The following is a 13950-nucleotide window of genomic DNA, read 5'->3' on the forward strand; positions in this document are numbered from 1 at the left end:
AATCTCCACCCCTCCATCATTTTCACGTGGTCCATCTCTGACACTTCCCTTCCCTTCCTTGACCTCTCTGTCTCAATCTCTGGTGATAGACTGTCCACCAATATCCATTACAAACCCACCGACTCCCACAGCTATCTCGACTACAGCTCCTCACACCCCACTTCCTGTAAGGACTCCATCCCATTCTCTCAGTTCCTTCGCCTCCGTCGCATCTGTTCCGATGATGCTACCTTCAAAAACAGTTCCTCTGACATGTCCTCCTTCTTCCTTAACCGAGGTTTTCCACCCACGGTCGTTGACAGGGCCCTCAACCGTGTCTGGCCCATCTCCCGCGCATCCGCCCTCATGCCTTCTCCTCCCTCCCAGAAACATGATAGGGTCCCCCTTGTCCTCACTCATCACCCCACCAGCCTCCGCATTCAAAGGATCATCCTCCGCCATTTCCGCCAACTCCAGCATGATGCCACCACCAAACACATCTTCCCTTCACCCCCCCTATTGGCATTCTGTAGGGATTGCTCCCTCCGGGACACCCTGGTCCACTCCTCCATCACCCCCTACTCCTCAACCCCCTCCTATGGCACCACCCCATGCCCACGCAAAAGATGCAATACCTGCCCCTTAGTTCCTTTCTCCTCACCGTCCAAGGGCCCAAACACTCCTTTCACGTGAAGCAGCATTTCACTTGCATTTCCCCCAACTTAGTCTACTGCATTCGTTGCTCCCAATGTGGTCTCCTCTACATTGGAGAGACCAAACGTAAACTGGGCGACCGCTTTGCAGAACACTTGCGGTCTGTCCGCAAGAATGACCCAGACCTCCCTGTCGCTTGCCATTTTAACACTCCACCCTGCTCTCTTGCCCACATGTCTGTCCTTGGCTTGCTGCATTGTTCCAGTGAAGCCCAACGCAAATTGGAGGAACAACACCTCATCTTCCGACTAGGCACTTTACAGCCTTCTGGACTGAATATTGAATTCAACAACTTTAGGTCTTGAGCTCCCTCCCCCATCCCCACCCCCTTTCTGTTTCCCGCTTCCTTTTGTTTTTTTCCAATAAATTATATAGATTTTTCTTTTCCCACCTATTTCCAATATTTTTAAATATTTTTAAATCTTTTATGCTCTCCCCACCCCCACTAGAGCTATACCTTGAGTGCCCTACCATCCATTCTTAATTAGCACATTCGTTTAGATAATATCACCAACTTTAACACCTATGTGTTCTTTTGTTCTATTGTTGGTGACATCTTTTGATGATCTGCTTCTATCACTGCTTGTTTGTCTCTACAACCACACCAACCCCCTCCACTTCTCTCTCTCTCTCCGCACCGCCCCCCCACACACCTTAAACCAGCTTCTATTTCAACTCTTCCTTGGACTTGAACTCAAGTTCTGTCGAAGGATCATGAGGACTTGAAACGTCAACTCTTTTCTTCTCCACCGATGCTGCCAGACCTGCTGAGTTTTTCCAGGTAATTCTGTTTTTGTCTGTCACCAGCTTGACACAAGTGTGTACAGCTGATTGGGAGACACCGTAAACATCCCCCACTGACCCCTGGAAGGAGCCAGAGGCTTAAAAATTGAGGGACACTGTGACCTTCAGCACCACTGGCATGGGGTGTCCACTCATATAGTTGGACCTGACCTCAGGGCCGATCATCTGACAGATGGAGGTCACTGTCTCCCTTGAGAGATGGAGCTTCCTACGGCACTGCACCTCAGACATATTGAGGTAGCTGGATCGCCGCTTGTATACCGTGGCAGCAGGGTTGTGGTGTCTTCTGTGGCCCCTTCTGCCTTGGACTTCCTGTAGGCCCTGCACCACTTGTGCCTGTGCCTGTCCTCCCACAGATCGCTCGCCTGGAGGTTGAGGAGGAGGTGCCACCAGCGGAGACCACAATCCCCATTACCAGTGTACCAGAGGGCTGTCTGATACCTGGAAAGCCTCACGCGGTGTGATCCTTCAGGGGCCTAGAAGACAACACTGAGTCCTGAACTGAAGCCTCTAAATGCTCTCAATGCAGCTCTGAAGTGAAATGAAGTTGTCCTGTTCACACAACCAAGTAGCAGTAAGTAATAATCTAAAGTACTAACAGCTCACATTATTGAGCATAGGCACAATGGGCTGAATAGGCTCTTTCTGCACTGTAACTTTTCTATGGGCAGAATTTTGTCCTTGGCAGACGGGCTCGGCGAGGCCGGCTAGGAGCGGTCAGGAAGCCGACTGCCGCCCACGATCAGGGCCGGACTGCAATTTCATGCTGGCGGGCCAAATAAGGCCCACGCAGCGTGAAACACGAGCAGTAGTGCTGCCTGTGTGGGGTGTGGAGGCAGGCAAGCTGGGAACTTTGTGCATGTGCGCGAGTGAGCACTTGGAAATCTCCCTGAGGCACAGAGCTGCCTCAGGGAGAAGAATGTTTTTTTAAATAAAGTTTTGAAAAATATAATAAAACATGTCACATGAGCAGGAACATGTTAATTAAGTTAATTAAATTTTAAAACTTCTGTTTTATTTTTATTTACTTTTGGATACTTCCCGCCTGTGGATGTAGTTTCCAAAAAAACACAAAGGCCACTTGGCCTTTTTGCCTGCCCACCAACCGTAAGGTTGGACGGTCAGTGAAAAATTTATGTTAATTGATTGTTTAATGGCCTTAACAGGCCTTTTAATTGCACCTGCCAAGCTAAAGATTTTGCCCTGTGGTTCTATGGTAACCTTTTTCATTGCAGCAATGAAGATCACCATCCCCACAGCTTTTTGGCCGCTTAGTTCTTACAAGCGCCCACAGAGGGCATATAATTATCAGCTCTACTTCTGTGCTAATTCATTATGAAGATAACTGAAGCCATATTTCATCAATCACCTAGCTGCTTACTACAATAGTAATCAACAACAGCAGCAGCTCCACAATATTTAGGACAGAAGCCTCACTGAGCAGTTGTAAGCCATGAAAGGCCAGGCGAATGAGGGAATACAGCAGTCACTAATAATGGACCATACATTGCAGGTAAGCAAAGGCTTTTTATTCATAATGTCATAGAGGTCTATGGCACAGAAAAAGGCCCTTTGGCCCTTCAAGTCTGCACCAATCAAACAAGTACCTAACTATTCTAATCCTATTTTCCAGCACTGGACCCATAGCCTTGGGTGCCATGGCATTGTAAGTGCACATCAAAATACTTCTTAAATGTTATGAAGGTTTCTGCCTCTACCACCCTTTCTGGTAGTGAGTTCCAGATTCCCACCACCCTCTGGGTGAAAAGAATTTTCTTCACATCCCCTCTAAACCTCCTGCCCCTCCCCTTAAATCTATTCCCCCTGGTTATTGATCCCTGCACAAAGGGGAAAAGTTTCTCCCTGTCTACCCTATCTATGCCCCTCATAACTTTATACATCTCAATCATGTCCCCCCTCAATCTCCTATGCCCCAGGGAAAATAAACCCAATCTTTTTGTTATCATTCCATGGAGACCAATAACTTAAAAGAACTGAACTTCCCCAAACAACCCCAAGGGAAGAAACTGATGAGGAAGATTTTGCTTATTCCAACTTTTACTGTCACAATCAAATCACAATCGACATAAATTCAACATGAAGTAACAGGCAAATTGTATTCAATAGAAATCATAAATTATACTTTAAATAGCTGATACAAAGAAAATAGAGTTAACAGATTTCTTCGACGGTCCCATCAACATGTTGGCATTGATCTCAGTCACAGAGTCCCTCAAAACTCATATTTTTCCAGGTAGAGTATCAGTTCCTTTATTGACAAGGGAGTTAGGCACAAAGTCCCACACACAGCAGCTTTACTCAACCCAAATTTCACAGTTACAATTTTTAACAAAAGGCACACATTTCCAGATGTGCTCTGCTCAAAGAACCAGGCTTTTTGGATGTTTTTCCAACTGCTCCACAACTTTCTATGTTAGTTCTCTCACTCACAAACCATCTTCACAGCCACCGAACTGTTCTGACCACTGGCTGAAATTTGACCTCTCAGCCTTTCGCTTTTTCTCCCAATCAACTTCTGCTTCCCTAACAAACAAGGCAAAGGCTGATTTCTCAGAAGTCTGATGTCACAGCCAGGAATCCCAAATTACAACCCACAGCTCTCTTCCCAAAAAGTTTTGTTTCCATTTCAGTTAAGGACTATCTAAACTAAAACGTAGGGCGGAATTGTCCTATATATACACTAAGTGCTGTAGCAGGCAACAAAAAGGACGTTTTACCCACTGGCCGCAAGGTTGCTTTTCACTCCGTATCATCCCAATCCCACCTCACTAATTATGCATTCCTGGATAACACATTGTTTCGATGGTGGGCGGGCTCTCATTCACCCACCATGCCATCACCTCACACTTTCATCATGTTGGGCGCCATATTTAAAGTGCAGCCACATGCACACCCCTCAGTGTTTCAAGACCAAGACTGCTGCACAGAAGGCATGGCCCTGAAAGCCCTCCAATTTAATGACGTGTCCTTGAGTGCCATTTGGATACAGTGGAGACCTGCCGTGTTGCACTTTACCCCTGCTCTGGGTGAAGACCAGCAAGCAAGGTCACCAACCAGCATGGGAAATGGTGGCAGCGGTGGTCAATGCTAATGCTCTGCAAAAGAGGACAGCCAACCAGTGCCGCAACAGGATGAATGGTCTCATCCATTCTGCAAGCATAAGTCACCCTTCCCATCACTCTCAAACTCACTAACTCACAAACCCATCTCAGATCCACAGGGATCTCACACCTCAAGGGACAACACCACTAACTGACACACACACTCTGACATCTCCATCAGGTGGGATGGGCTTATAATGATATGCAGGTGTATTATAATGAGGGTTCCTTCATCCGACAGCGGGAAATGTGGCCCACCATTGACAGGCAGAATGGACGATGTCGTGAAGCTGATTTTTGGCCTTCTCACCATATTGTCCGCTCATGCTGCCAAACACACCCAACACCAGTGGGCACGGAAAATTCCACCAAACTGACAGTCAGAGGGGGTAGTGGGATGTGGTAGGATGGGAGGTCCAGGGAGAGTGGTAGATGAAGGTCTCATTGAGGGTGTCACAGAAGCGGCAAAACAGGTGGCTCAGTTAACAGGAGGATGCAGGATCAGGATGGGCATGGTGATGGTAACATGTCATGGCTTTTTGGGTAGGAAAGGTTTGTGGAGGTAGATTGTGATGGGGTCCAGAGAATTGGAGGGAAGTTCATGGGAGAGGAATGGTGATATTGGATGGTTCTCTGGTGATGGGGGAGGGTTGGTGTTGGTGAAAGGGGGAGGGTAGAAGGTGGTGGAGTGAGTTTGAAAGGTGATGGGTACCATTTTTCCAAACTGACCTTGTTCACATATTTATTCAATCAGTGAGATCCCCTGAGGTGGGAGGAGGGTCTTTTTGGATGGGTGGAGTTCAAAGTCAGCGCAAGTGGCTGACTAAAGGGATACCCTAGTCATTGAGGCATCTGGATGTCAAGGATAAACCTCAATATCCCAGCAAGGTGTGGAGCTGCTATTCATTCTGAGGCATTTGTCATCGGCTGCACTCAGAGGCAGGGATGAAGGTAGAGAGGGAGGTGGATACCTCCAAAAGGCACAGCTGGTGGAGAGAAACCATTTTGCAATTCCAAACCTCCAACCTCTCGGGTGAATGGTCATGGCTGACAAAGGGTCATGCCGTTAGTCTTTCTATACCGCCAAGACAATAGTCTCTCTATAGAATCTCGAGTGTAGTAGAGACACATGGAAAAGCGTCCACATGAGGACTTCTTGAACGTGGCTGTCATCGCCCTGGTCATAGAGCAATGTCTCCATGCATAGTCATGTATGAATTGGAGGAACACCCATCTCTGGTTCTCCACCATGTCCTTCACCTGGAACATTTGGAGTGGTGATGCCATGTCTGGACGGAGCCCAGGTAAAGGGCTTAGCACTGGCCTGTTGGCTTTGAGATGGAGTGAAACCTGTAAAGGACATGCTCACTAAATGTATCATTTCAATTAATTCACACATCCACTGAGGCATCAATGATGCAGGTTGCAGGCAACCCTGTCTTGGTAATGGGTCTCATCCAGATGATGAGAAGGTGGGCCCATTGATGTTTGACAGAAGGCCATGAGGTTCAAGGGCCTGAGCCACAAGAGACAGTGGATTCTCTATAACACCAGGAGACCTGTGGACATGGACCTCTGCAATGGCAAGCATTGGTCTTACCATGGCTGAATTGCCGGCAATGCCGGAGGTGCCCTTGTATATCTTGGTATGTGGTTTCTCACATCTGCCAGCTTTTCCAGTACGACTTGTGACCACAAGGACTCTTGGCGAGTAATCCAGAGCTCCTGATCTGCAGTGACTGTTTGTCTGTGTGCCTATAAATATGATGGCAGGACCTTCGGCCTCATGAGCTAATGGCGGGGTGGGTGGCTTCTTGTATACCCTGCCACAAGATTTGCTGAGCTCCTTGTGGATGCATAATTAATGATCTGAAAAGTGGAGATTGTGCATGTCCACCCACTGCGCTGCCTAGCGGGAATCACGCCAACTTTCCCATCTGACACAGGATTTAGTCTCAAGATTGGAAAATTCTGCTCATTGTTTCTAAACGTTTTTCCACCACCGAAGTAAAATTGACTGGGCTGTCGTTGCTGGATTTATCTTTATACCCTTTTTTGAACAAGGTTACAATGTTTGCAATTCTCCAATCCTCTGGAACCACCCCTGTGTCTGAAGAAGACTGGAAGTTATGACCTGTGCCTCCGCAATTTCTACTCTCACTTCCCTCAGCATCCTTGGATGCATCTCATCCAGTCCTGGTGCCTTATCAACTTTAAGTAAGATAGTCTATCCATTACTTCCTCCTTATCAATTTTAACCCTCCTAGTTTCTGTATTACCTCCTCTTTCACCATGGCCTGGGTAGCGTCTTCTTCCTTGGTAAAAACTGATGCAAAGTATTCATTTAATACCTCAGCTTTGCCCCCTGCCTTCATCTATAAATTTCCTTTTTTGGTTCTGAATTGGCCCTACTCTTCCTTTTACCACCCTTATCTATTTAAATGTCTATAGAAGACTTTGGGATTCCCTTTTATGTTAGCTGCCAGTCTCTTTTCATACTCTCTCTTTGCTTCTCTTATTTGCTTTTTCACCTCCCTTTTGAACCTTTGAGCCTGGTTCTCGATTGTATTTTTTACCTGACATCTGTCATAAGCATACTCTTTTTTCTTTATCTTAATTTCTATCTCTTTTGTCATCCAGGGAGCTCTGGGTTTGTTTGCCCTACCTTTCCACTTCAAGGGAATATACTTTAATTGTACCCAAACTATCTATCTCTTCCTTGAAAGTAGCCCATTGTTCAGCCATTGTTTGTCCTGCCAAATTTTGACTCCAATTTATTCAGCCCAGATCCATTCTTACCCCATTGAAATTGGCTTTCCCCCAGTTAGTTATTCTTACTCTGGGTTGTTCCTTGTCCTTTTCCACAGTCAGCCTAAACATTATGATAATATGGTCACTGTCCCCTAAATGTTCTCCTACTGACACTTGTTCTACTTGGCCCATCTCATTCCCAAGAACCAGATCTAGCAGTGCCAACTTTCTTGTTGGGCTGGAAACATACCACTGTAGAAAATTCTCCTGAAAATACTTGAGAAACTCTTGCCCCCTCTGCCCTTTACACTACTACTATTCCAGTCTATATTTGGATAATTAAAGTCCCCCATTATGACTACACTATAAATTTTGCACCTCTCTGTAATTTCCATGCAAATGTATTCCTCTACATCCTCCCTACTAATTGGTGGCCTATAGACAACATCAAATGTAATTGCACTTGTTTTGTTCCTTTGCTCTAGCCAAATAGATTCTGTCTTTGGCTCCTCTGGGACATCTTCTTTATCCAGCACTGCAATGCTCTCCTTAATCAAAATTGTTACCCTTCCCCCTTTTCTTCCTTTCCTATCTTTCTTGAATAACTTCTATCCAGGAATATTTAACACCCAGTCATGCCCTTCTTTGAGCCAGGTTTCTGTGACAGCCAAACATGGCAATCTATGCTTGTAACTCACCAGTCTTATTTACTCCATGCCTTCACATACGTGCACAGTAACCCTGATTTAGTCTCTATTACTTTCCCCTTTCCTCTGACCCCACCTATTAACTTACTATCCTCTATTCTAGTGCTATCTGTCTCTCCCAGTATTCTGTGCACCTTGGTATTCCTCTTTGATATTATCTCCTGGTTCCCTGTCGAGTTAGCTTAAACCATCTGCAATAGCATTAGCAAAATCCCAGCAAGGAGCTCAATCCCTGTTCTGTTTAGGTGCAACCTGTGCGGCCTGTACAGGTCCCATCTCCCCAAGAGCCTGTCCCAATGTCCCAAAAGTCTAAAGCATCCCTCCTGCACCATCTTTCCAGCCACGCATTCATCTGCTTTGACCTCCTGTTTCTATAGTCACATGTGCATGGTGCTGGGAGTAATCCAGAGATTACTACTTTTGAGGTCCTGCTTGGTAATTTCCTACCCAGCTCCCCAAATTCTGAATGCAGGATTGCAGCCCTCTTTCTACCTGTGTCATTGGTACTGATGTGGACCACAACTGCTGGCTATTCATCACCCCCCCCCATCCACAGCTGTTCAGTGACATCTTTGACCTTGGCACCAGGGAGGCAACACATCATCTTGGATTTACATCTATGGCCACAGCAACACCCATCTATTCCCCTAACTATCAAATAGCTTATCACTATTGCTCTTCCAGTCTTTCCTCTGCCCCCCTGTACAGCTGAGACACCTGTGGTGTCATGGACATGGCTCTGGCTGCACTCCCCAGATGATCCATCACACTTCTCAGTATGCAGAACTGAATACTGCTTGAAGAGTCTGTTGCAGGGACTTCTACACTAACTTCCTATTTGTTTTTGACTGTCTGGTGGTCATCCATTCCCTCTCTCCCTGTGTACTCTTAAGCTGCAGGGTGACAACATCTATAAATATGCTACCTACAAAGCTGTCAAACCCACGGGTGCACCACAGTGATGCCTCCTGCTGCTCAAGTTCCAAAACCCGGGGCTCAAGCTGATGCAACAGGTGGCACTCCCAGCACAAATGGTTATCCAGAATAAGGAAAGATTCTGGAGTTCCTACATAGGACAGGATGTGCATTCTCGGGGTTGGAGAAGCCCTGCCATTTCTCTGTTAGTTAGTAAAATTGCTGCTACTAATAAATCTTACTATTGCAAATAAACATTTTTCAATACAATAAAGCTTACTATCAATAAACTTTATCAAATACTAATAAAAGTTACTAATACTTATAATTACTACTAATACTTAATATACCTTGTTAGCAATAGCCTTACTTTCAAAAAAAGATCAGACTCACTTGTATATTCCCTTGTTTAGAACAGAAATACTAGCCAGTGACCTACTTGCTTCCCTGTGATGTCACACCAGGTTTCCGAACCTGGGCTCTGACTGGAAACTGCCTACTCCTGCAGCTCGGAATGAGCCTTCCCTGTGCTGCTTGTGGCCCCGTGGCTCTCGTGGTTTCTCACCACTCGGCCTGAGCTCTTGCTTATCTTCTTGATGCTGTTAGTAGCCCCTTGGCTCTTGCTGTTTCTTGCTGCTCGGACTGAATTCTCACCTTCCCTCTCCATGCTGTTTGAATGAATTTACCCTGGTGTTTCCAGTTATAAATGGACAAGATTATCTAGTAAGAGAATTCAGAACAATGGGAAATAATCTTAAAATTCAATATTTAACACAAAAAAGCCAATCAAAAAAAGAAATATTTCACACAGTTGTATGAAAGTAGACTGCACTGCCTGAAAAAGTCATAGATGCAAAGATTTTTAAAAGGGAAATCAGTATTTACTTGGGAAGGAAGAGTATAAAATAGTCAAACTTTAATTATCTAAAGTGTTTAATCCTTAATTAGGAAAAACAATTGATCTGCTTCTTTTTGGGCTACATTCCATCTCTACAGGTATTTGCCAACCTGTTCTACTGTAGTTACAACTTACATGGTGAAAGAGTTTAATGTTTAGTCATTGGCTGTTAGGGGTAAAGAATTCTCATAACTCAAAAAACAAGATTTTGTCTCCATATTACTAATAAATCTCATATCAGGTGATTAAGTTATTTAGAGATTTACTAGGTTTGAAATTGTTGAATTTTGAATTAATTGATATTCTCCTCAAAATTTGGAGATACTTTCACTATAGCAAGGGCCATACCATTACTAATAAATGTTTTATTGAAATGTTTGCACTGATGAGCAAGTGTCTATTGGGCAGCTTGCTACCATTGAGGTAGGCAATCTTCCACAGGTAATGACATATTCATTGCGATATCAGATTGGAAGAATGTAATATTCTGGACTTAATGGAATGTAAAACACTTTGCTCATGCACCAAATGACCTCTCCTTTTAAATTAATGCCACACCTGGAGCTGGATGAACACATTTGTTGCATTTCATATAATAAAGCTTGATATGCTTGCTTCATGCTGAAGAGCCAAATGCTAATCCCTATCCAAGGCAATTTGTCTAATACAATAGCAATGTTTAATAGTTGAGACGAATAGGTTGTGTAATTCCTTTTACCCCTCCTACCACGAAAGGTGGTGTTATCTAAAAATTCAAGCAGACTGATAATTATTTAAAAAATGCAGTTTTTCTCTCTGCTGATTATACTGTAGATACAAATTAGGAGCAGGAGTAGACCACTCAGCCCCTCGAGCCTGCTCTGCCATTCAAAAGATCATGACTGATCTGAATGTAACCTCAACCCCACATTCCTGCCTACCCCCAATAAACCTTCTCCCCCTTGTTAATCAAGAATCTATCTTGTTCTGCCTTAAAAAAAATCAAAGCCTCTGCTCCCACTGCTTTTTGAGGAAGAGAGTTCCAAAGACTCACAACCCTCAGAAATAAAATCTCCTCATCCCTGTCTTAAATGAGGACCCCTTATTTTTAAACAGTGACCCCCTAGCTCTAGATTCTCCTACAAGAAGAAACATCCTCTCCACGTCCACCCCCATAAAACCCCTCAGGATCTTAAAGGTTTCAATTAAGTTGACTTACTCTTCTAAATTCCAGTGGAGATAAGCTTGTCCAGCTGCCCCTCATAAGACAACCCACCCATTCCTGGTATTAGTCTAATAAACTTCCAATGAACAACTTCTAACATATTTACATCTTTCTATATTTTTAAGCCTATCAGATTTGTTGGCTATGATTCTGTTATCTTCTCCCCCCTGATTTTGTTTGTTTCTAGTTGATTACATAGAAAATGTATGGCTTTGAAGGAGACCATTTGGCCGATTGTGTCTGCCCCAGATGATGAAGAGCTGTGCAGTCTAATACCACTTTCCAGTTCTTCCTTCATAGCCAGATAGGTTACAGTACTTCAAGTGCATAGCCAATTTTCTTTTTAAATGAGATGATCTATGACTCTTTCAGGCAGTGGATTTCAGACCCGCCATCCTCTAGGTGAAAAATATTTTCCTCAACACTCCCTTCTAATTCTTCTGATAATTACTTTAATCTATGCCCTTTGGTTATTGACATCCTGACTGTAACAAAGGTAAACTATTCATCCTCATCCTTCTTGACCTGTCTGCAGTATTCACATGGTTGACCTCACCCTCCTCCTCCAATGCCTCTCCACTGATGTTCAGTTGAGAGAGATTGATCTCACCTGATTCCATTCTTATTTATCTATTCAAAGAGAATCACTTGCAATGGCGTCTCTTCCGGAAATGCCCCCAGCCTATTTGGTCTTTTCTCGTAGCTAAAATTCACCATCTTGGTAATGTCTTCAAAAATCCCCTCTGTCCCTTCTCTAATGTGATCATATCATTCCTGTCATGCAGTGACCAGAATTATATGCAGTACTCCAGCTATGGTATAACTTGTGTTTTACACAGTTCATAGAATCATGGAATTGGTTATAGCACAGAAGGTGGCCATTTAGCCCACAGTGTCCATGTCAGCCATCTGCAAGAGCAAACCTACTGGTTCTATTCTGCCACCCTTTCCTCGTGGTCCTGCAATTTTTTTTCTCTTCAGGTGATTATCTTTAGAAAGACACAATTATATCTGCCTCCACACACTCTTAGACAGTGCAATCCAGATCCCAATTCCTTGCTACATTAAAATTGGTTCTTTCCCAATCACCTTAATAGGTGTCCCCTTGCTCGTGACCCTTCTACTAATGGGAACCATTTCTCTCTATCTACTTTGTCTAGGCTCCTCATGATTTTGAACACTTCTGTCCAATCTCCTCTCAACCTTTTCTTTGCTAAGAAGAACAACCCCAGAATCTCCAATCTATCCACCTAACTGAAGTCCCTCATCCCCGGAACCATTCTCGTAAAACTTTTCTGCACCATATTAAAGTCTTTCACATCCTTCCAAATGTATGGTGACCAGAATTAGACATAAAACTCCAGGTGAGACCGAAGCAGAGATTTATAAATGTTCATCATAACTTCAATACTTTTGTACCTTTTGGCTCTATTTAATAAGCCCAGAATTCTGGGCAGTTTTATGTCATCTGAAAATTTAGGAATTGTACACTGTACATTCAATTCTAGGTCCTTAATATGCATACAAAAATGCAGGGATCCTTATACCAAGCTGGAAAACCCACACTCAGGGGTGGATTTACAATGAAACACACTGTGCCATGGCACAGGGCCCCCAAACGATAAGATGGCCCCAAAATGAATGCATTTCCGTTGGCCGGATGGAGATTGGATGAGTATTTATAGGCAGAAACAATTGGGATTTAAACAGAGTTTGGAATTACTCAAGGCTGCAGTTCTGATCTGCCCTCCAACAGCAAATTGTTGCAGTTTTACAGAAGAAAATTGCTGCCACTCCTCCCGCTGTTAGTAATATGTGGGATTACGATGAAATCACCCCTTTTCTCAGGGAACATGGACCCTATCAGATGTTTATCTTCTTCCTTTTGAGTCTTAGTATCTTTCCCAATAGTTTCGGCTGTATGTCCATGATTTTTTTTAGGGGATATTAAATGTGTCCAAAAGATTCATTTTCACATACAGCCAGTACCATACACATTTGCTGTACTGGAGTTTGTCTCTTTCTTGTTCCAGAGTCATAGTCCAATTCATCTACACTTCACTCAGATTGAGATTCCCAGGAATTAAGTAGTGGTATTCCAGAGTATCGCTTTTTTAAATTTATGGTTGTGAGCGGCGCTGGCTAGGCCAGCATTTATTGCCATCCCAAATTGCCCTTGAGAAGGTGGTGGTGAGCTGTCTTCTTGAACCACTGCAGTCCCTGTGGTGTAGGTACACCCACAGTGCTGTTAGGGAGGGAGTTCCAAGATTTTGACCCAGTGACAATGAAGGAGTGGCAATATATTTCCAAGTCATGATGGTGAGTGGCTTGGAGGGGAACTTCCAGGTGGCGGTGTTCCCATGTATCTGCTGCCCTTGTCCTTCTAGATGGTAGTGGTCATGGGTTTGGAAGATGCTGCCTAAAGAGCCTTGGTGAGTTTCTGCAGTGCATCTTGTAGATGGTACACACTACTGCCACTATTCGTCGGTGGTAGAGGGAGTGAATGTTTGTGGATAGGGTGCTAATTATGCAGGCTGCTTTTACCTGGATGGTGCCCAGCTTCTTGAGTTTTGCTGAAGCTGCACTCATCCGGGCAAGTGGGGAGTATTCCATCACACTCCTGACTTTTGCCTTGTAGGTGGTGGACAGGCTTTGGGGAGTCAGGAAGTGAGTTATTGATGCAGGATTCCTAGCCACTGACATTCTCTTGTAGCTACTGTATTTATGTGGCTAGTCCAGTTCAGTTTTTGGTCAATGGTAACCCCCACAGGGTATTGATAATGGAGGATTCAGTGATGGTAATGCCATTGAATGTCAAGGGGCACTGGTTAGATTCTCTCTTGTTGGGGATGATTA

This window comes from Carcharodon carcharias, chromosome 1 (assembly GCF_017639515.1).
Source record: "Carcharodon carcharias isolate sCarCar2 chromosome 1, sCarCar2.pri, whole genome shotgun sequence".
Classification (NCBI taxonomy): Eukaryota; Metazoa; Chordata; class Chondrichthyes; order Lamniformes; family Lamnidae; genus Carcharodon; species Carcharodon carcharias.